A 22626-nucleotide genomic window follows, 5' to 3' on the forward strand; every position below is an offset into this window, starting at 1 on the left:
GTTGGAAAAGCGTTTAAAAAAAGTTCAAAATTTGGAAAAAGTCAGACTTGTTGAGGAATGAAGGCATATGAGAAAATCAAACTCGGTTATTTCAAGTGCACAAGGAGAATTATGAGACATTGTCTTGGATTTTCTCCCTAAGTTATATACCTCATCTCATTGAGAGTTTTAAAAAAATCAGTATTATTATTAATAATATTCTTAACCCTCATTAAAGTGCTTAACTATTTCATCTACAACTATGTAGATGAAACATTTAAGTCCAAGAGTGTCCATAAATGGCTTAAATGTGTCTCATTTAGATAGTGTTCGGGGGTTTCTTTTTGGTATCATTTGGAGAAATGTGGACTCATGGTGATTGGGGATAGGGTTGAGTGGGAACACCCTATCCCTACCTTTTTTGTATAAATATCTCCTTATGAATGGAATGAGGACACATGATTTTGGCTTTACCTAGACTTGCTTACTCTTTGTACTCTTGTTTATGCTCCATATAATAATGGGTGCTTAGAATTTTTGGTTAACCTCTTTCAAGTATTATGAGCCATGGATTAAGTTATTGGCATTGCTATTAGGCTATTAAAGCCTCGTTATTTAGGTGCTTAACTATTTCATCTATAGTTATGTAGAGAAATTTTGGTGTATTTTTGGTTAACCTCTTTCAAGTATTATTGGTCATGGATTAAGTATTTTCGGCATTGTTATTAATATTATTAAACCTCATTGTTAAGGTGCTTAACTATTTTATCTACAACTATTTAGAGAAATTATGGTGTGCGATGAGCATATGCTTTTATGTCTTTTCATGAGGGATGGTGAAACATTTAAGTCTCGGGGAACTTGTAGATGGATAGAAGCGTCAAAGGTTTTCTCAGGCCTTTAATGTGGCTTTATGTGGACAAAAAGGGGCCATGGATGGTGCCTAAGTGTGAGCTTTAGTGGATTAGGATTAGGATTAGGTGGGAGATAGCCCTAACCCTATCTTTTTTTATAAAAAGGGATTATGGGATGGAATAGACATCACCTGATGGCCTCCACTTTGGGCTCTTGTTTTTGTATTATTGATTTATTAGTGCTTAACTCTTACTTAATCTTGATTGGCAACACATTAGGGTATTTACATGGATTAGCAGTATTCCAACTTGTTTCCTCTTGATTTAGTAGTATTTCAGCTTGTTTTTTCTTGATTAAGTAGTATTTCAGCTTGTTTTTTCTTGATTAAGTAGTATTTCACCTTGTTTTTTCTTGATTAAGTAGTATTTCAACTTGTTTCCTCTTGATTAAGTAGTATTTCAACTTGTTTCCTCTTGATTAAGTAGTAGTTCAACTTGTTTTCTCTTGATTAGGGTATTTACATGGATTAGTAGTAGTTTAGCTTGTTTGCTCTTGATTAAGTAGTATTTCAACTTGTCTTCTCTTGATTAGTAGTGGAGGATTAGGGGAGGCATCATGTAGCTTCTACAATTGGCGATCACATTAGTTAGGGGGAATTCTCTCTCTCTCTCTCTCTCTCTCTCTCTCTCTCTCTCTCTCATCTCCTTATTCCTCTCTAGAGGCTCCCTCTCCTTCCTCCTCTTCTTGAACGGTGGTTAGGGGAAATCATCCCCCCCCCCAAAAAAAAAACACTCTTATCTCCTTATTCCTCTCTAGAGGCTCCCTCTTTCCTCCCCCCTTGTTCTCCTTCCTCCTCTTTTTGATTACACTATGTTTTTCAATATACACTCTTTCATCGAAAAGAGAGGATTTGTATTATTGCAGTTTTCCTGGTGATCTTTGATAGGCATAAAGATTTCCTGACTTTGTTCCATGATGACCATATACTTCTAACCAGATCAAAGCGGGAGGTTTTTATCTGGATTCTACTGAGAAACAGAGAGAGGAACAATAGGTTTTTCCATTGAGGTCTAGCCGACAGTCTGTTAGCACTCTGGTTTCTATGAATTAAAACCGACCAGTCCTCAGGTTGGTACAAACTTCTTATGATCTATTTGGCTTTCATTCTAATGGCAAGGTCCTCTATATTTGGGATCCCGAGTCCTCCCTTCTATTTGAGTTGAGTACAATATGTCTAAGAAACCTTAGGAATTTTGTACATATCCACATCCCTTGCCAGAGGGAGTTTCGACATAAAGACTGCAGCTCTTTAATGTTACTCTTAGAGGGTGTCCAACATGAGAGGAAGTATATGGTCGTGGGAATATGCAAGTGTTTAAGCACTAAGCATCTTCCTACTAAATTCTGCTGGTACTCTTTCCATCTATCAAACTTTTCTTTCACTTTTTCCATTACCCACTACCATCTTTGTTTCATGGACACGTCGAAACCCATTGGAATGCCCAGCAACCTAAACACGTGTCCCTCTTTGATGACCTGACAGCCCTGCTCAGTTATCCAACTTGGAGGGTTATTAATCAAGGTTTTAACTCCTATTTTTTGATGATTAATGAGGCATCCTGAGGCAGTACATAATATCTATAGGCATCCCTAGAAATTTCTTATAGAATTCTCATCATTATGCAGTAGTCCATTAGTGTCATCTGCAAAAAGCTGCAAACACATTTTCCCCTTATTGTTTGGCAAGTCAATGCCTTTCATTTCACCTTTCTGCAAGGCATCTTGTACCAACCATCCGAGTGCATTTGCAACTATAGCAAAGAGTAAAGGGGCAAGAGGGCACCCCTGTCTGATAGATCTCTTAAGTTCAAAGGGTTCTGATTATTTGCCATTGATCACTACTATGGCTCTTAAGTTCAAAGGGTTCTGATTATTTGCCATTGATCACTACTATGGCTCTAGCATTCCCAAACAATGTTGAAACTTTTCTGATAAAAAGAGGTCCTATACCCATATCCTTTAGAGATTGAAGGATGACGTCCCGTTTTAATCTATCATAAGCTTTGTCAAAGTCAATCTTAAAGAATATAAATTCATGTTTAGTGTCTTGGGAATGTTCCACTCCTTCCCACAAGGTAATAATAACATCAAGAATGTATCGGCCCTTTATGAAGCCTTTTTGTTCCTCTCTTACCCACTCTTTAAGGTTGTTTTACTGAGTCTCCTTGCCCAACACCTTAGCAAAAATTGTATATGTTGTAGGTAGCATGGAGATAGGCCGCCAGTTGGAGAGATCATCCTTAGCACCCCTTTTGTGAATCAGCTTGATTATCCCTTCATTCAGAGAGATTGGAAGAGCTCCGTGATCTAAACTTTCTTTCCGCACAAGGAGAGGTGTAATCATCATATCCTTAAATTGTTTGAAGAATTTTGTTGCAAGGCCATCTATACTAGGGCTTTTACCTTTTCCCATTCTGTAGGCAATTTATTGCATCTGCAATTTCTCCTTCAGAAACATCAGCTTCAAGAGTGTACTGCTAGAGAGCTGGGGATAGTTTTCTATCTGCATTCTACAATTATCTTACATGCCTTATCTTTCTTCTCATTTCTAGCTAGAGGGGTGTTGAAAATGTTCGAAAAGTGTTCCCTTGCGGTATTCATGTTCTCCTCAATGGATATCGTCATCGGGAGGCCTTGAGGAGTTTTGAAAAACGGGTAGAATTCTTTGTCAGCTTTCTTTTTAAGGATTGTGAACATCTCTTTGGATGGTCTATCTACTTTGCCAGACCACTATTCTCTTATAAAGAGTTTAAGATGTTGGCATTGAATTATTTCCTCCCTTCTCAAGTCAGCTTTGAGATTATTTATTTCACTACTCAAATCGTCCTGAGATGAAGACACTCTATTTTCTCGTTCCTTCAAGTCAATTGTACTTACTATTCCTTCTTTGAGCTCGTGCTTTGGTGACCTCTTTTTTGATGGAAACTAAGAAATTTTGAGTGTGCGAACAGCTCTTGACCACGCTCTTTCAAGAGCTCAAAAGGAGGAGAAGGAATCCTCCCATATTTGTTTGATCCCTGCATGGACTGTTGGCATCTTGAACAATTTGGGATCGGTATGAAACCACCCAGATTTGATTTTATGACAAGAGGATTTGAGGGTTAAAAGGATTGGAAAGTGATCTAAGAGAACAATATTCTTCATAACTTTGAAAGTGATTGGAAAGTGATCTAAGAGAACAATATTCTTCATAACTTTGAAAGTTGAACTCATATATTTTTGTGACTGAGAGCATCCGATATGTAACATCTATCCAACCTAGCCTTCCTTGTCAGCATATCTATCCTTCCATTGCTCCAAGTGAACTCATTTGAAGATGCCATATCCTGTAGTGCATGTAGAATCTTGCATTCCTCCCATCTTTTCTTTTCCTGACCTCTAATAGTTTGGCCGAGTTGCTTGTATCTGTCTAGTTGTGACTCCACCATGTTAAAATCTCCAAGCATAATAATTGGAGAATTAATTCTCATCAAAGATGTCCACAGCTCAGGTGCATGTAGAATCTTGCATTCCTCCCATCTTTTCTTTTCCTGACCTCTAATAGTTTGGCCGAGTTGCTTGTATCTGTCTAGTTGTGACTCCACCATGTTAAAATCTCCAAGCATAATAATTGGAGAATTAATTCTCATCAAAGATGTCCACAGCTCAGGTCTGGATCCTGCAGGACCCGAGGCATATATAGAAATCACAGTAAATACATCCTCCCCCGTGTCAATCTAGATAGCAATCCATCTGTGTAAAGGGTCCATTTGTACCTCCTTGATGCAAGAGGCTAGTGTTACATCAACTCCAAGGGCTGTTCCCCCGCTTCACAGATGGTTAGTTACAAATCATTTGTGATTCTTGGAGACTATATATAAGTTCCTTTGCAAATACATCACCCAACACTTTGATTTCTTGTAGTAGGCAAATAAAAGAAGGATTTAAACATAATTGCCACATCCAATCTTTAATAACACGGGGTCTTGTTTCATTAGTAAGACCTTTTGTGTTAAAGGATAGAGCTGTAATGTTGTCTAGCATCATGTTCTGGGGGTTTTGGATGGAGGTTTCCCATTGGACTTAGGGTTCTTCTCATTTGGGGCTGGGGAATGCATCCCTTCCACTTGTGACTTTCTCCTTTTAAAGGAGCCTAAGTCACCTAAACTGCCATTTCTGATACCTTGCTTTATAGCAGCAAGGGAGGCATTTTTAAAGTTTTCTCTAGGGAGAGTCTCCTCATCTGCTTGTGAAGGGAGAAGTTGATCTTCCTGGAAATTTTCTTAAAAATCCATGTCCTCTACCTCCCTTGCAAAGACATCTTGTCTTGCCTCAGCCTGAGAGCTCAAGACATACTCCTCAACATCACTAGGGGACCCCTCCTCTGGTTGGGAAGGCTCAACAAGATCCATTAGAAGGGGGGTAAATCTATTGTTCTGTTTTACTTTTGAGTTACCTTTTGGTTGCCAACTCTTGTTGAAGGGTTTTCTTCTTCGGCCAATATTTTGAAACCCCTGGTTATTAGGCTCTGGGCTCTTCTGTTCATCCGGTTTGGGAGGAGGGGGGAACTTAAACATGACAGTTTCTAATAAAGTGATCTTTAGCTCCATAGTAGAAATAAGTGTTGGGAGTGTTCTTATATACTATTGGTTGGTCAATGGAGTATCCTCTTCCTACAAAAATTGTTAGGTTGGCTGGTAGTTCTTATATACTATTGGTTGGTCAATGGAGTATCCTCTTCCTGCAAAAATTGTTAGGTTGGTTGGTAGTTCTTGAGTGATGTCCATCTCGATAAGGGCTTGGGGGTGCCACCTAGGATTGAGATCATTAGTGGGTCTAATCCTTAATAGTCTACCTAGAGGGTTAACTATAAGTTTCAGTAAAGGAAAAAGGTGTAAAGGCAAGTTGGGGAGCTCTACCCAGATGGGTACTAGAGAGGGTTTGGGACCCAAAGGGGAAAAGACCGGGGACCATCTAAATAAGGGCCATTTGCTCAGTTTTAAGCAGGAAGTAATAGTAGTTGTTAGGTAGGAATTCCGTCTTTTCTACTTCCTAGCCCCTCACGGTCCAATTGTTTCTAATCCATGAACATAGAAACTCTACTCAAGGTCTAGGTCCAAAAAGCACAGTCCCACTACCCCTCTTACCTGGTAAGAATAATTCCACTCATTTACCAAATCTTCAGGTAATGAGACAGAAAGGTTTTTACCAATTCCAAGTTACGAATTTTGCATTCGAGTAAAATTGTTGCTTCCCTCTTCGTTGCCCTTTGTTGCAACGTCAGAACTTTTGTCATAACAACGGATTTATCGGGAGCCTAAGCTCGACCGTCTGGGCAAGGCACGGATGGGGTTTAGGGGAGCCAAAAGACCGGTTACGGACACTAGGGTGATCGGGCACTAATAAGAGTGTCCGGGCACGTGTGAAGAGCACTTTTTCTATTAAAAGAGTTTGGGTCTTGATATAGGAACTTTTTAAAGCTATGGTGGGGTGGAGAAGAAGGAGCTCTCAGCACTCTAGTCTTGGGAAAGAAGTCGTGCAACACAAGCTGCCCTTACACACTGGTATCAGAGCATAACGGTCAACAACGCCTCAACGTTTTCCTCTTATGATGACCGTTGCACGCTGTGGACACACCAACTGACATTTATGCAGCGGACAATTCGACACATAAACGTGCATAAGGTCACCGCAGAGAGATGAACATCATACATTTGCCACCGAGATGAACAAAACTTGTACGTGGGGAGAGGCGACTATTTTTTCCCTCTTATGCCTTACGTGCCTACCCGACCCGTCTTGCCGACCAGCAACCACCACCTATATACTTGTGTAGCTATTGCCTAGTGCAAGCTACAACTCAGCGCACGACATCGCCAATGGTATCGTGCATCAAGTTGAGCCGTTAGCGCAGCGTTGCTGGAAAACATTGAAGCTTCTTTGGAATTCAGATTTTTTTTTTTAAAAAGACAAAAGGAAAAAAAAAAGAAGGTTTATACTAAGGTATAAACCCTTGTATTCCAGAGGCTATTCCCATGGTGGATTATTCGCGAGGAATTTCGAGGCTATTTTTTCGAAGATCGGGAGGTGCTTTGCAACGACAACTCTCAAATTTTCGGTGATTTTACTTCGAGCTAACAATCCGGTTGCTTTCCTAGATCTTGGTGGGTGCTTATGTTTATTCTCTTGCATCGCATTTATAGGGTTCATATGGAGTCTAATAATCCTAATGAGTCTATAAGTGGAGATCCTCTAGTCATTTGTCGGACACGGAAAAGGCAGTGGCCTATCTTGATGTCACGATGACCAACGATGATCTTCTTGATGATAATTTGGTCAACACAAGATAGTTCAAGGCTTTAGAGTCCCGTACTTTGGACATTTAGGCCAAGTACGATAAGATACTCCTCTTTCTTCAGGAGTTAAAGGATAACATGTAAGCTTCTACCACTATAAGTGCTTCAGTAGAAGGGATGCCAGTGGCTCCCGCCTAATATCAATACATCTCACTCTAGAGATGCTGTTGCTATTCTAAAATATTTGAAACCTCTGACTTTTAATGGGAAGGACAAGGAACACAATAAGGATACGGTCAACACTTCTTTTTACTAAAGTGGTAGGATTTGCATCAATTGCATCACACTCTAGAGGAGATACGCACGCTTGAAGCGAGCTTAACTCTAGGAGGTAAAGCATATAAGTGGTGGATGAGCTTGGAGTCTGAAAATCGGCCTACTACTACATGGGCTGAATTTGAAAGTGCATTCATGAAAGAATTCCTTCCAGAGAATGAGATGGATCATAATTGGGAAGCATGGGACAATTGTGAGATGAAAAATCTCACATTGACTCAGTATATCTCCAATTATCGAGAAATTATTCTCAAGTTGAAAGGAATGGATGACTTTCAGAAAATTCATGGATTTATTCACGGATTAGACTCAAACTATAAGAATCAAGTTAAACAAAAGGAGCCAAAAACTTTAGAAGAAGCAATTAAGTTTGCTCAGATTTTCGATGACATTGTTGGAAAGAAAAAGCATGCGTAGAATGCACAACGGACATCTAGTGTGTCCGAGGGTTCCAAGCATCAAGATCAAAATAAAAGAAAGGGACCTAACCAAATGAATTTCCAATCCAAGAAGACTAAAGGGCCACAAAAATTTATGAAGCATGAAGATTTTGAAAGAGCTAAAAAAGAAAATTTATGTTTTCACTGCATGGAAAAGGGTCATAGTAGTAAACTACAATGTCCTAAGCTAAAAGAAAATGAGAAAAATCAGCATGATCAAAGTAAAGAAAAGAAAGTGCACACTATTCAAGTGCTCCCTCTAGAGACTTCTTGTAAGTTTATAGAGGTTCAAGTTTATCATGTTGATTCTAGTCATGCGTGTTGTGTCACGTCATTGATGTGGGTGCCAACATTTGGACTACATGAGTTGGTTTGAATGCATGGTCACATTAAAGGTCACAAGGTATGAGTTATGATTGATAATAGTGCCACACACAATTTCTTGAACTATACTTTAGTCAAGAATTAAAGTTGCCGTAAAGCCCAAGTGACCATAAGTATGTGGTTTCCTTGATTAACAGCTATAATAAAGATGTCTAGGATACAGTAGTTCGTGATGTTCCATTAGTCATTCAAGGTCATGAGATGCATTTGGATTTTCAAGTTACGCATATCACTTAAGCGGATGTTATTCTAGGTTGAGAGTGGTTAGATAACATTAGTCCATCTTTGTCTAGAAGTTATTTACATAATTCTTTTGAATTTGAAGTAGATGGTAAAAAAGTGCACGTGTAAGGTGAACATGATGTACCCTTCTCACCTCTTATATGATCTATGGAACTCAATCGCCTTGTACAAGCTAATGAAGTAGAAAACATCTTTTTGTGCTACATTAGTCTTGATGATGTCATTTCCTTTTTCGCATGTGAAAACATAAGAGGTTTGAGTGAGGATAGTGTTTACATGACTTCTTTTCAATCAAAGCATGTTAACAATTAAAAAGGTAATGAATCCTTAAAGCAATTGTTACAAAAATTTAAAGATGTGTTTCCAAATGAATTACCGGAAGGATTACCTCCTGTCCACGATGTTAAGCATCCTATTGAAGTAATACCTGGCTCAAAGCCAATAAGTAAGCCTCCTTATCAGCTTAGTTTTAAGGAAGCACAAGAAGTAGAATGATGGCTAAAGGAATACCTTAAAAGTGGATTCATTCGACCAAGCGCTTTGCCTTGGGCTTCACCAATTCTATTGGTGAAGAAAAAATATGGGTCTATGCGACTATGCGTGGGTCTATTAGTGAAGAAAAAAGATGGGTCTATGCGTTGACTATTGTGGTTTGAATCAAATCACAATTAAGAATAAGTACCTTTTGCCACGAATAGATGAGTTGTTTGATCAACTCCAAGGGACAAAGTACTTTACAAAAATCGATTTACGATCTGGATATCATCAAGTGAGAATTCGGGAAGAAGCGGATGTCCAAAAGATAGCTTTCGGGAAGAAGCAGATGTCCAAGAGATAGCTTTTCGAACTAAGTTTGGTCACTATGAGTTTTTAGTCATGCCTTTCAGTTTGACTAATGCTTCGGCCACATTCATGGCACTCATTTGACTAATGCTTCGGCCACATTCATGGTTTTCCTAGACGATATCCTAATCTATAGTCGCACTAAGAAAAAACATATCGAACACTTATGGCAAGTATTTGAGTTACTTAGAAAGCGTTCACTTTATGCTAAAGAGAGTAAATGTGAATTTTTCATAAAAGAAATTCAATACTTAGGCCACATAATCTTGGAAGATGGTATTCATATGGATCCAACGAAAGTTGAAACCATGTTGAAATGGCCACATCCCACAAACTTAGAAGAATTATAAATTTTTCTTAGTTTATCGAGATTCTATAGAAAGTATGTTCGAGATTACGCTAAGATAGCTATTCCGATGATGGATTAGCTGAAAGGAAAGGGAAAGACATTCGTTTGGAGCGATTCCTAGCAAAGAAGTTTTGAAAAACTAAGGTAGCTATCGAAACAGTCCTCTTACAAGGGGGGAAACCTATTGCATTTAAAAGTAAAAAGTTGGATAGAGCTCAACAAAATTATTCAGCTTATGAAAGGGAGTTATATGCTATAATTCATGTCTTGTGAAGAAGTGGAGGCATTATTTATATGGTGCCAGATTTGAGATAGTCTTTGATCATGAGAGTATCAAATGGCTATCTAGTCAAAAAGAGTTGAAAGGACACAAAGCTCGATGGCAGAGTTGCTTCAAGAGTTTGACTTTCAACTAAGATATAGAAAAGGACATTACAATATGGTAGCTGATTCATTGAGTCACACGCCCATGGTTAACGAGTTGAGTTTTACTCAAATTAAGAGTGATTTAAGGGGAAGTGCATTGATGATACGCATTATGTCCATGTGTGGAGTGTCATAGAGAAGAGGGATCCCTTAATTAAAAATAAAGATAACCCTGTTAACGCGACAAACACTTCCACTAGATGTGGTAAGTTTCGAGAGATGTCTCAAGGAGACATGTCACTTACAAGTGATGAAAGAAATCATTAGAAGAAATTTTCCATCGATAATGGTTACCTACTTTACAAAGGTAGAGCATGTATACCTTCGAACTCAGACATTAGATGCCGAATTTTATATGAATGTCATGATAGCCCGAGTGTTGGTCATCTTGGAATACGGAAGACATATGCACTACTTAAGAGACAATTTTACTGGTCTGGCTTAAGTAAGGACGTCCAAAACTATGTCTTCAATTGCCAAAAGTGCCAGGTCAATAAAGCAGGTAGGTGGTCTACTAAGTCCACTAAAGATCCCAAATGGCAAGTGGGAGAGAATCTCAAAAGTGCCAGGTCAATAAAGCAGGTAGGTGGTCTACTAAGTCCACTAAAGATCCCAAATGGCAAGTGGGAGAGAATCTCAATGGAATTTATAGCTGGATTACCTAAAACGAATAGAGGCCATGATTTCGTTTGGGTGGTCGTAGATAGGTTAACAAAAATGTGTCGGTTTATTCCGACAAAAATGACATTAACTACGCTTGATTTAGCAAGGCTATTCATTGAAAATATCTATTGACTATATGGCTAACCAAGCCGATATAGTTAGTGATAGAGACACAAAGTTTAACAGTCATTTTTGGCATGTTTTGTGTTCAAGAGATTGGACACCATGCTAAGTATGAGTATAGCTGATCATCCTCAAAGTGATGGTCAAATCGAGAGAGTCAACCAAGTCTTGGAAGATATGCTACGAGCATATGTAAGCAAAAAGTAAACCGATTGGGAATAATATTTACCCATATTGGAGTTTGCTTATAATAGTGCCAAACATTCAACCATGGGATTTAGCCCGTTTATGTTGATGTATGGTTTTCAACCATGAGCTCCAATGCCCATTGGACTCGAGAAAGAAAAGAAACAAAACGTTAAAGATTTTCTTCAAGATCTCCAGGAGATGACGAAATCTCCAGGAGATGATGAAAATCTTCAAGATCTCCAGGAGATGACGAAAATCGTGAAAGATAATGTTAAGAGAGCACAGGACCATGCTAAACATTATCTAGATAAAGATCGTAGATAAATCATCTTTGAGAAATGTGATAAAGTGTTTTTAAAGGTTCCCGCACACTCCGAATCTTTGAAAATGGGGAGAAGTCCAAAGCTATCTCCAAAGTATTGTGGTCCATTTACAATACTTAAAAAAGTAGGTAGTGTTGCTTATAAGTTAGCTTTACCAAAAAGCTCTAAAGTTCATCCAATTTTTCATGTAAGTAGATTGAAAAACAAGTTGGGTGATGATGATAATCTCATTAGTCAAGAGATCCTAGTATAACTTATTGAACCCCCATCCTTATCACACGAACTAGAAAAATTCTTGAACTTCCAAGAGAAAAAAACGCGACACTCTGTTTGACAGGAGTGTTTAGTTAGACTAGAAGAAGGTTCTACTTGGGAAAAGGTAAGAACACTCAGAAAGAGGTTTTCGAATTTTGTTTTCAAGGACAAAAACTCCTCTTAAGGGGGGAGTAATTTCATGACAACGGATTTATCCGGAGCCTAGAGAGCTTGACCATTCGGGCAAGGCACGGACGGGGTTTAGGGGAGCCAAAAGACCGGTTATGTACTCTAGGGTGACCGGGCACTAATAAGAGTGTCCGGGCACGTGTGAAGAGAACTTTTGCTATTAAAAGAGTTTGGGTCTTGATATAGGAACTGGGGGTATGCATTTGTCTATGGTGGGGTGGAGAAGAAGGAGCTCTTAGCACTCTAGTCTTGGGAAAAAAGTCGTGCAACACAGGCTGCCCTTACAACTTTGCCCTTGTTTGCCTTTGTGAGGGCCTCGTTGGATCTAACAGATCTCTTCCACCTCTACTAGAGTCTGGGAGGCTATGTCGCTCCTCTATGAGGACTCCAATGGCTCTTCCGAGTCTGACTCTATCTCCACCTTGGGTGCTCTCTCTTGGGAGGCCATACTCAGAGTTGTAAATTGTACGAAAATCTACTGTTGGTTCCGAAGAAGGATGGAAGTGCCCAAAGGTTAGGTTATCTAAACCTAAGTATGGGGAAGATGCCAGGCAGTGGAGAGGGTGCATGGCGGCTTTCGTGCATGATATCCTAGATCCCGGCTGAAGCCTACCACATGGATCCGCTTGGGATGTCGAGCCCTCCACACGAAGCTTCATGTCATGTATTGATTGCTATGCTTGGGGCGACGAGCCTTTTACGTGAGGAGCCATTTGACTTGGATTTAGTTGCTTGGGAGTCGGTTTAGGGGTGCCCGAACTAGAACACCCTGGTTTCACCATGGGGGAGTCCCCCACCAGGGCCTGAATGCAATGCGGCCATATAATTGAAGCTCACCTTAACCAGATGAGGTACGATCGACCAATGCTAAAAGTTCTCTCTCTCTCTCTCTCTCTCTCTCTCTCTCTCTCTCTCAAAATAAAACCGCCCTTCCTCTTTTTTGTGTGTTAACTAGCCCCTTTTTGTGAATCTCTATCTCTCACACAACTTACATAACTATTATGACGCTTTGCCCCCTATATTTGAAAATAGAAAGTGTTTCATTGAGCTTTGTAATTTATTTTCCTTATTGTTCATAGTCCTTTCGTGTCAGTTTTGCTGTGTAGGGATGTTTATGATGATGGGTTGAGAGCTAAGGGGATTGTCCAAATTGTAAGAGAATACAACGTGCAATGTATACATAGAACAGTGACTATATACTTCCCCTACTCATAAAAGATATACAAATTTACATCTGAAGGGATGCATAAGAGACCAATACGCAGAAAGTAAGCATCAATTCTTTGGTACCATGTTTGTGGGGCTTGTTTCAACCCATAGAGTGCCTTCCATAACCTGCAAACTTTTCTTTTTGAATCGGGAACTACGAACCTAGGTAGCTATTCCACATTTGGTGCCATCTCTGCAGTGGCTCACAAGGATGAAAACTGTAGAAGTTTTCCCACCTCCCATGGCCATCCGGGCTCATCTTGGGCCCTGTTCGAACCTTGTAATGTTAGAACAAGGTGTCCAAGAGTAAATTCTACTGACTCCATGTGCAGACTGTTATGAGGTAACAATCCACTTGAGATGAAGGGCCTCTCAATCACGATTTATAGGAAAAGTTATAATTTTGGGATTTGTTTATTGTATTGAAAACATGCATAGTGTACATTTTTTAAGAAAGCAAGACAATGAGAAGAATAGAATCCACAAAATCTAGTTTTTTCACTAAAAAGTTTCTAACATGCATTGCGTATATTTCTTTGAGAAACTAAATAAAGAAGGAAGATAATTCTTAATAGATAATTTTACTATCGCTCTGATGCTCCAGGAGAGGATGATGAAGTTAGTAGAAGAAGGGGGAAATTCAGAGAAAGAGAGGAATCTAATCAAGGGTCTCCTAAGGACATGGAGTCTTGTAGTCTCCTCCAATCATAGAGTCTTTGGGGTCACTAGTGAGTTAGGCCTATGACCATGTTGCCATAGGGTCTCTTGAGTTTATGACCTTGTCACCATGTCCTTGCACCATGGATTCTTGGGGTTTATTCAAGCCATGGAGGTTTGGGGTCATTAGGGACATAGGTAGACCTATGATGTTGGCTCAAAAAATACTTGTCCCCTATATCATAGATGATACTGTACTCCTAAGTACCTTGGATGTATCGTAACCGTATACATACTTTCCCTAATGATTCTCTCGTGGCTTTTTGGAAAACGTTGCTTTGTAAAGCCAATTACCTTATGCCTTGGGGGACGATCTACAAGGTCCCAAGTGTGGTTTTTCAGGATAGAGTCATATTCTACTTGCATGGCTGCCATTCACTTCGAATCCCCCTGTGCTTCAACAAAGGTAGTAGGCTCTTGGATCTTGAGTACCTCTATTCATAAAAGAAAAATTAATAAGATTCTTCCAAGCCCTTTTTTTCTCTAACCTTATGGATCTGCGAACATTTTGAGGCATATCCTCAATGTGGCTAAAGGTTCTACTCCATCCAAAAGTTGCCTATACCACTTAGGGAATACCTTATCTTTTTGTGGCACCCTCATGCTTTTGTTCTTCATCTTCAAAATCCATGTCCATAGGAAATGGAGTGGGTTTCCCTCCATCATAATGCAAGAAAGCCCAGGCTACATGTGGAGGTTATGTTGCTTTGGTGATTTTCGTATTGCATGATGAAAAAGAAGGAAGCTTCTTCTCCATCTGACGTGGTTGTTCTTAGGCACTTATTCTTCTTCTCAAAAAGAAGAATGGATCGTTTTTCATGTGCATAGACTACTGAGCTTTAAATAATAATCCTGTCAAGAATAAATACCCTATCCTATAGATAAGTTAAGAGGAGATAAAGTATTTTCCAAACTCGACCTTAAGTTAGGATATCATCAACTTAGAATGGCTAAAGAAGATGACTCAACCTTAAGTTAGGCTATCATCAACTTAGAATGGCTGAAGAAGATGACTATAAGACCACTTTTTGTATGCAAATGGGTCACTCTATGAGTTCTTAGTAATGCCTTTTGGACTTACTAATGCTCTAGCTACATTTAATCGCATGATGAATCATATAATCCTGAAAACACTAGAATTTTGTAGTTGTTTTCTTTGATGACATCTTTGTCTTTAGCAAAGACAAAGATGAGTACAAGAAACATATAGAGAGTATTCAATCTTTTGAAAGAAAATAAACTCTATGCCAACCTAGATAAGAGTGAGTTCTTTCAAAAAGAAATTGAATACCTTAGACATATTGTGTCTATACCATTAATAATATATATATTTTATTGAAGGAATTTCTTTTGATAACATGAAAAAAACATATGAAAATGATTCTTATTTTTTTAAAATGTATACAACAAGATGAAAGATAATGATTGGCTACCTCATTCGGATTATTCATATGATGATGGTTCTTCCAAAATAAATTATGCATTACTAATTTACTAGACCATTTAGGCAATTATTAAAGAATCTCACTAACAACCACCTTTTGTTGTGGTCATAGAGGAGCATCATCTACTTTGGTTGGCGAGAGACTTCTTTGGCCTACTATGTATAAAGATGTTGCTAAGTTTGTGTCTGAATATGTTGTTTGTTAAAAGGTTAAGAGTTATAAAGAAAAGAAATTTGGTTTGCTCATGCCTTTACCTATTCCTAATGAACCATGGGAACAAATAAGTATGGATTTTATTACTCACTACTACTAACAAGAATGATATTATTGGAATTAGGGTTAGGGTTGCAACAATGCACACACACAAGATAGAGAAGCTTGAGAGCACACAAACTCACCAGATTAGAATAAAAAAATATGTTCTAGAAACAAAAGATAAGTACACACCCCAAAATGAGTAGATAAGAGGGTGTACATACACACAGGAAAAAAAATCTCCTAGTGAGGGAAAAAGTGCCTCGGTGGTTCTAAGTGTGTTCACACACATCACTACCATATAATGTTACAAACCCCCCTGGAATGATGATGTGAACATGTACAAGGTTTGGCCGATTAATCCTGAAAAGGCAATAAGCCCAAAGCTTTACAAAAAGCTTCGAACTTTTCACGAGGAAGAGCCTTCGTGAATGCAGTTGTGACTCACCTCCTTTTGGATAAAATAATCTAAAATACTGAGTGCCCTGTAAATAGCAAAAAACCTGCTTAACAGCCTGCCAATGCTTTGTACCTGGGCTATGCATAAATCTGCTCAACTATGAGATTGCATACTGTATATCTAGCCTCGTGTTGCACACATAAAGAAGGGCTCCAACAGCCTGCTGATACAAACTAGCGTCAAAAGAGTCTCCTGCATCTTGAAGACTAAGTCGAGTACCTATCTCCATAGGTGTAGCCATAGGTTTACAGTCTTCAAGATTAAACCTCTTCAATAGCTTCTGTATATATTCAAACTACAACATAACAATGCCATTATTACGCTGCATAAACTGAATCCCCAAATAATAATGCAAGGGCCCCAAATCTGACATCTCAAACGATGACTGCAAATCAGTCTTTAAGGCTGAAATTTGATCTATATCGGGTCCTGTGATGAGCAACATGTCATCAATGTATAGGACGATGACCAAAAATATGTCCTTACTCCTCTTCACATAGATGGTACTCTCTATTGGACTATTGAAAAATCATTTGCAACCAAGTATGCATGAATCTTCTCATACCATGCTCTAGGAGCCTGCTTAAGGCTATAAAGAGCCTTTTTCAACCTGTATAATTTAGACTCTTCTTCTTTTACAACAAAACCAGGAGGCTGTGATACATACACCTCCTCGTGTAAATCACCATTCAAGAATGCAGTCTTAATGTCCAACTGATGCACATTCCACCCATGATGTGCTGCCAAAGCAATGAGACACCTAATGGTAGTCATACAAGATGTGGGTGCAAAGATCTCATCATAATCAATGCCCTTTTGCAGGGCATACCCCTTTGCAACAAGTTTGGCCTTATAGCGATCAATGTTACCATCTGCTTTGCGTTTTAACTTGTAAACCCACTTAGTACGAATGGCCTTCTTACCATGAGGTAGATCTATCAAATACCAGAGGTGTCATTCTTGAGTATAGAGTTATACTATGCACATGATCCACATGATAATAATCTGCATGATGAGAACCTGCATGAGTTCTGCTAGGTAAAAGAGCTGCCAACTTGCTATCCTTCAATGTCTGCAAGCATAAGCCATTTTGGAATACACCTAGATTCTTCTATGGCTGCTCTCTCCTAATCCACTACATCCTCAATAATTGCCTCATCAAAAGGCTGATTTACAGGTTGATTTTGCACCTGCAAAGACTGAATTTCAGCACTTGGTTGAGCATTCAATTGCTCTACATATGGCTCTCTCCATTAAACAAAGGTAGGAGCAAATCACACATGTCCTATGCTGTTTTTTGCATGAAAGCGTGGGCTGAACTGAGTTTTCGACGAAAACAATATCTCTACTTACCAAAATCCACTTTGAGGCCGGATGGTAGAGTCTATATCCCTTGCTTTCTGAACTATATCCCACAAATATGCATTTAACTACCTTATCATCAAGCTTACTGCATTGTTGCTCAGGCACAAGAGCATAAGTAAGACTACCACAAACACACAAATGAGCCACAAAAGGCTTCCTGCCATCCCAAGCTTCATAAGGATTTTTAGACTGCAAGGCCTTGGTAGGGCATTTGTTCAACACATAGTTTGCGTATATAGTTTCCTCTAACCAAAAATCATGAGGTAAATCTTGGGCTTTCACCATACATCATGCCATCTCCACATGAAAGACATATTTTTCCTCTCAGCCACACCATTTTGTTGAGGTGTGTATGGCACTATACATCGATGCCTTATGCCTTTTTCAGCCATATATGCATGAAATTCTTTGAACATATATCTGAACGAAGGGTGCCAACTTTACATTCACATGCATTTTCAGCCACATGGATACAAAGTGCCTAAAGCACATAAAAATCTCTTGCTTTTTCTTTAATGGATACACCCAGCTATATCTAGAGTAATCATCAATAAAAGTGACGAAGTAGAGATATCCCCCAATAGATGGTGTCCTCATAGGACCACATACATCACTATGTATAAGCTGTAATTTCTTAACAGCTCTCACAGATCCATCCTTGGGAAATGATGCCCGATGCATTTTACCAAAAATACACCCCACATACATGTCTAGTAGGGCTCTCAAGAGTTGGCAACTCATACACCATATCATGCTTTTCAAAAGGCATAACAAACTGCCATAATTCAAATGGCCAAATCGTGCATGCCATAATTCTGCATCACTTATAGCACGAGTCATAGAGACTGAGCAAGCATCATGCTGCAACTTCTCAAATACATCCATCTTGTATAGGCCATGAAATAAGGTACCTAAGGCAATGATAGAATAACCATCATTTCTATCCTGAATTGTACATCTGTCATCCATAAATTTCACCATCAAGCCTGACAAGGCAAAGGCTGAAACTGACAGCAAGTTCTTCTTAATGCCTAGCACATATAAAACTTTAGAAAGAGTAAATGTGCCCCCATTTGCAGCACAATGAGCACAACTCTACCATCTCCTTTGACAGGATATGAGGAACCATTTGCACATGTGACGATTCCTATACTTGGAAAAGATTCCAGAGATAAGAACAAATTTTTTTATAAGTAATGTGCTTACTAGCACCACTGTCAAAGTACCAAGCATACGATTCTGCCACTGACATGCATACATCATGAATAGAAGGGTCATAACTGCAGTGTACAGTCCATGCCCAATCATCTTGAGCAAAACTTACAGATTCCTTCTTCTCTGCACTTGGTGCAGATGCATCAGCCATAGCCATGCCCGATTCTTTCTTTTTCTCCTTCTCTAGCTTTTTCTTGCACTCATTTATGTAGTGCCTTGGTTTCCTGCAATAGTGACACTTGCCCTTCTTTTTAGGCTTATCACCTTTTTTCTCTGGCATCCTTACCTGAGGATTCTGATTTTGGCTTATAGCCACCACGCGAAGAAGCTTTACCTTTGCCTTTCTGACTTGCAACAAAAGCTTGGTCATCAACTCGCATAACAGACCTGTTTTGCCTAGATTGCTCCCTAGATTGCTCTTCTTGAAAGAGTACTAAAACCAGCTCATTAAATGAAAGGGCATTTGGGTTTCCCTTCATCATGAGTCTAAGGGTAGAGGCAAAGCTCTGATAAGAATTTGGCAATGCATTGAGAACTGTGGGCACCAATGTACTATCAGGATATATCTCATCCACACTAGCAAGCTACTTAAAATCTTTGATCTTGGTCAAGAAGTTGTCCATTGAGTCTCCCTCATTCATGTGCGCAGACTCCAACTGTTTGCGTAGATATGCAACACGTGCTTTATTGCGCACATGGTATAATGCAGCAAGTGCATCCCATGCCTGTTTTGAAGTCTTACATGACCGAATATGAGGAATAATGCATCGCTTCACAAAAAGTACAAGCAATGCATGTGCCTATGCATCTCTTCCATTTTATCTTATTTGAGCAGCAGCAGTGGGAGGTACTGGTGGTGCATGTGGAGGAGCCACATCTGTATCAGATTCTACTTCAAATGTACCTGCAGCACCTGGTTGCATTGGTAGTTGTGAAACAGGACCAGTTTCACTACCATTGACCACATTCCAAAGGCCTTTAGCAAATCCAATACATGCCTCATCATATAGGACCACAATGGGCAGTTAGTTCCATCAAGTTTGTCCTTAGTAGACAACATGTTGAATACATCACTACTGCCAGCCATGATTGTCTACCAAATGCGAAATCTTTCAACACACTGTAAGTACTTAGTATTCACACTGAGAATGCAACCCCAGATGGCTGCCAACTGACCGAATCACCTGCAAAGTGTATGAAAAATAACACAGAGTAGAGAATATAATGTTACTAGCAAAAAGTATGATGGCCAATGTTATTGAAGACAGTGTAGATGCTGCTGCACACCAAATCTTTGCCGCTGCATAGCCCAAACACCCAAAATCGAGCAGAACCAATCCAAAATGACGCCTCTCCAGAACGTTTTGCAGAAACCTTGCGGTGCCCAAAACATGCCTCGAACCTCGAAAACTCTGTATACTTCGTATATAACACACTACAGTATATACCTTCTTCTCCTAAGATCAGAGACAAAAAAATAGGGTCGCGAGAGGAGGGAGGCAGACTACTAGATCAAGTGTCAAGGAAGCTAGCTCTGATACCAATTGTTGGAATTAGGGTTAGGGTTGCAACAATGCACACACACAAGATAGAGAAGCTTGAGAGCACACAAACTCACTAGATTAGAATAAACAAATATGTGCCAGATACAAAAGATAAGTACACACCCCAAAATGAGTAGATAAGAGGGTGTACATACACATGGGGAAAAAAACCTCTTAGTGAGGGAAAAAGTGCCCTGGTGGTCCTAAGTGTGTTCGCACACATCATTACCATATAATGCTACATATATGATTTGGACTACATTAGATGGATTTAGCAAAAAGGCTTACTTTATTTCTTGTAAAAAGACATTGACTATTTATCAAGCTACACATGTTTTTATTAAACAAGTGTTTTTGCATCATGGTTTACCAAAAATTATTGTTTCTGATAGAGCTAGAAAGTTTTGTAGTGATTTTTGGACTACTTTATTTGATATCTTGAAACAAAACTTGATTTCTCTACTGCTCTTCATCCTGAATCAAATGGACAAACCGAAGTAACAAACAGTACAATTCTTGACTTGCTTAGATCATATGTCTCATCTCAGTTTCAGTGGGATAAGTATTTACATATTTTGTAATTTGCATATAATATTGTCCTCATACTGCTACTAAGAAAGAACCATTTGAGATAGTCCATGGTAAGGCTTTGCCAACTCCTACAACTAGACTTTCACATTCTATAGAGGTTGCAGATTCTTTTGTTAAAGACTTTGACCAAATTTATGAGTTAGTAAAATTGAATATTCAAAAATCTCAAGACAAATACATGAAGTACACAAATTGTAAATGTAAATACGCCATTTTTAATGAAGTCAATTATGTATTTCTTCATATTGAGAAAAGGAGGCTTAAGTCTGTGGAGACCAATCTTGTAGTAAATTTAGCTTCTAGATTTTATGGACTTTTCAAAATAATTGCACAGATTAATGATAATGCATATAAGTTAGAGCTACCTTCTACTTGGCATATTCATAAGTCTTTTGATATCAGTCTTTTAAGAACTCTTAGAGGACCTCTACCTTCTCATCCTACATTAGAAAAACCTCTTGAATGGGTAGATAAAGAAGAACATCTTGTGCTTGAGTCTATCACTACATGCACTGGCAATGCTTAAGTATCTTGTGACGTTCAAGAACCATCCTATTGAAGATGCCAAGAAAGTTTTTTCGTTCTTACCAAAATCTCATCCACTCAAGGTTACCACCTACGCAATTGATGTCAATTACAACCCGAGCAAGAGGGAATGTTAGTGATAATCTCTATGGGGATGCCTATTATTTATTTCGAGATATTTTATTTTTTGGATGCACCTTTTATTTATCTACTAGGAGTTAATATGTTTAATCAGTTGTGTGTAGTGACTAATGTTATTTCGAGATATTTTATTTTGGATGCACCTTTTATTTATCTACTAGGAATTAATATGTTTAATCAGTTGTGTGTAGTGACTAATGTTATTTTGGATGTAGGCAATGATTGAGTAGTGGAATATGTGTTAATCAGGGGTGGATGGTTACAAGAAGAGGTTATCTAGTTTTGTTTAGTGGGCATCCTAAAACAAGTAATTTTTCAAGAAGAATACCCAATCTCTCCTAATTAGCTAAGAAGCTTCACTTCAAGGTCTTTTAATGAAACATCACATGTAAATTTGGGCACTTAAAACTATAATCTGATCGAATATCCAATAATTGCAAAGCCTCTTTTGTTTGGGCATAAAATTATATTCAAGACCTATCGTTCTTTGGAAGCAGGATGCCTAGGATGGAGTCCACATGCCATAAAGAGATGATACTAGTCATCCAATATCTATCATCAAGCTTAGTAGGAGGGGATGTCACATGCACAACATGTGGACATGCTTATTCCCCAGTTTTAGGCTTTGATTAAGTACCTTTTGGGGTAGGAAATAGCAAGGATGAAAGGTAGTATTTTACCCAAGGTAGTCAAAAGAGGTTGTGGACATAATTTGGTAGTTTGGCATTTTATTGGTACTTTGGCATTTATTTGTCCAAGGATGTGGTCAATAATAGTCCTTGTGGATGACTACAGCATAGGGGTATATAGGAGCCTATAAATAGGTAATTTTTTTGTAACTATGTGATCCCATCACATTCATGGGGACAAGTCATAGGCTTAGATTTTTCTTTTGGAGGCCATATTGAAATCTTGATATGTATATATTAAAAACACTGTTGCAGCAACATCTCTTTCTCTTTTTTTCATTCATCTTTGCATTTTACACAATTCTTAATACATGTAGTTCTTGTGCATTTACAATAGGGAGCACCCATCAACCTTCAACTTGACATTATCCTCCCCAAGGGGATCATGGATAACACGTTCTTGTTTATCTTCAAGCCTTAGCTAGTGGTGGGTAAAATCCTAGCCATCCTGTGGTGGCTTCACTTGCTTAAAGTCATCATTGCCGATCGACTCCATGTTGTTACTATCATATAACTTCACAAAAATATTACCCATTGG

This window comes from Cibotium barometz, chromosome 24 (genome assembly GCF_041138505.1).
Source record: "Cibotium barometz isolate CiBa-2024 chromosome 24, ASM4113850v1, whole genome shotgun sequence".
Lineage (NCBI taxonomy): Eukaryota > Viridiplantae > Streptophyta > Polypodiopsida > Cyatheales > Cibotiaceae > Cibotium > Cibotium barometz.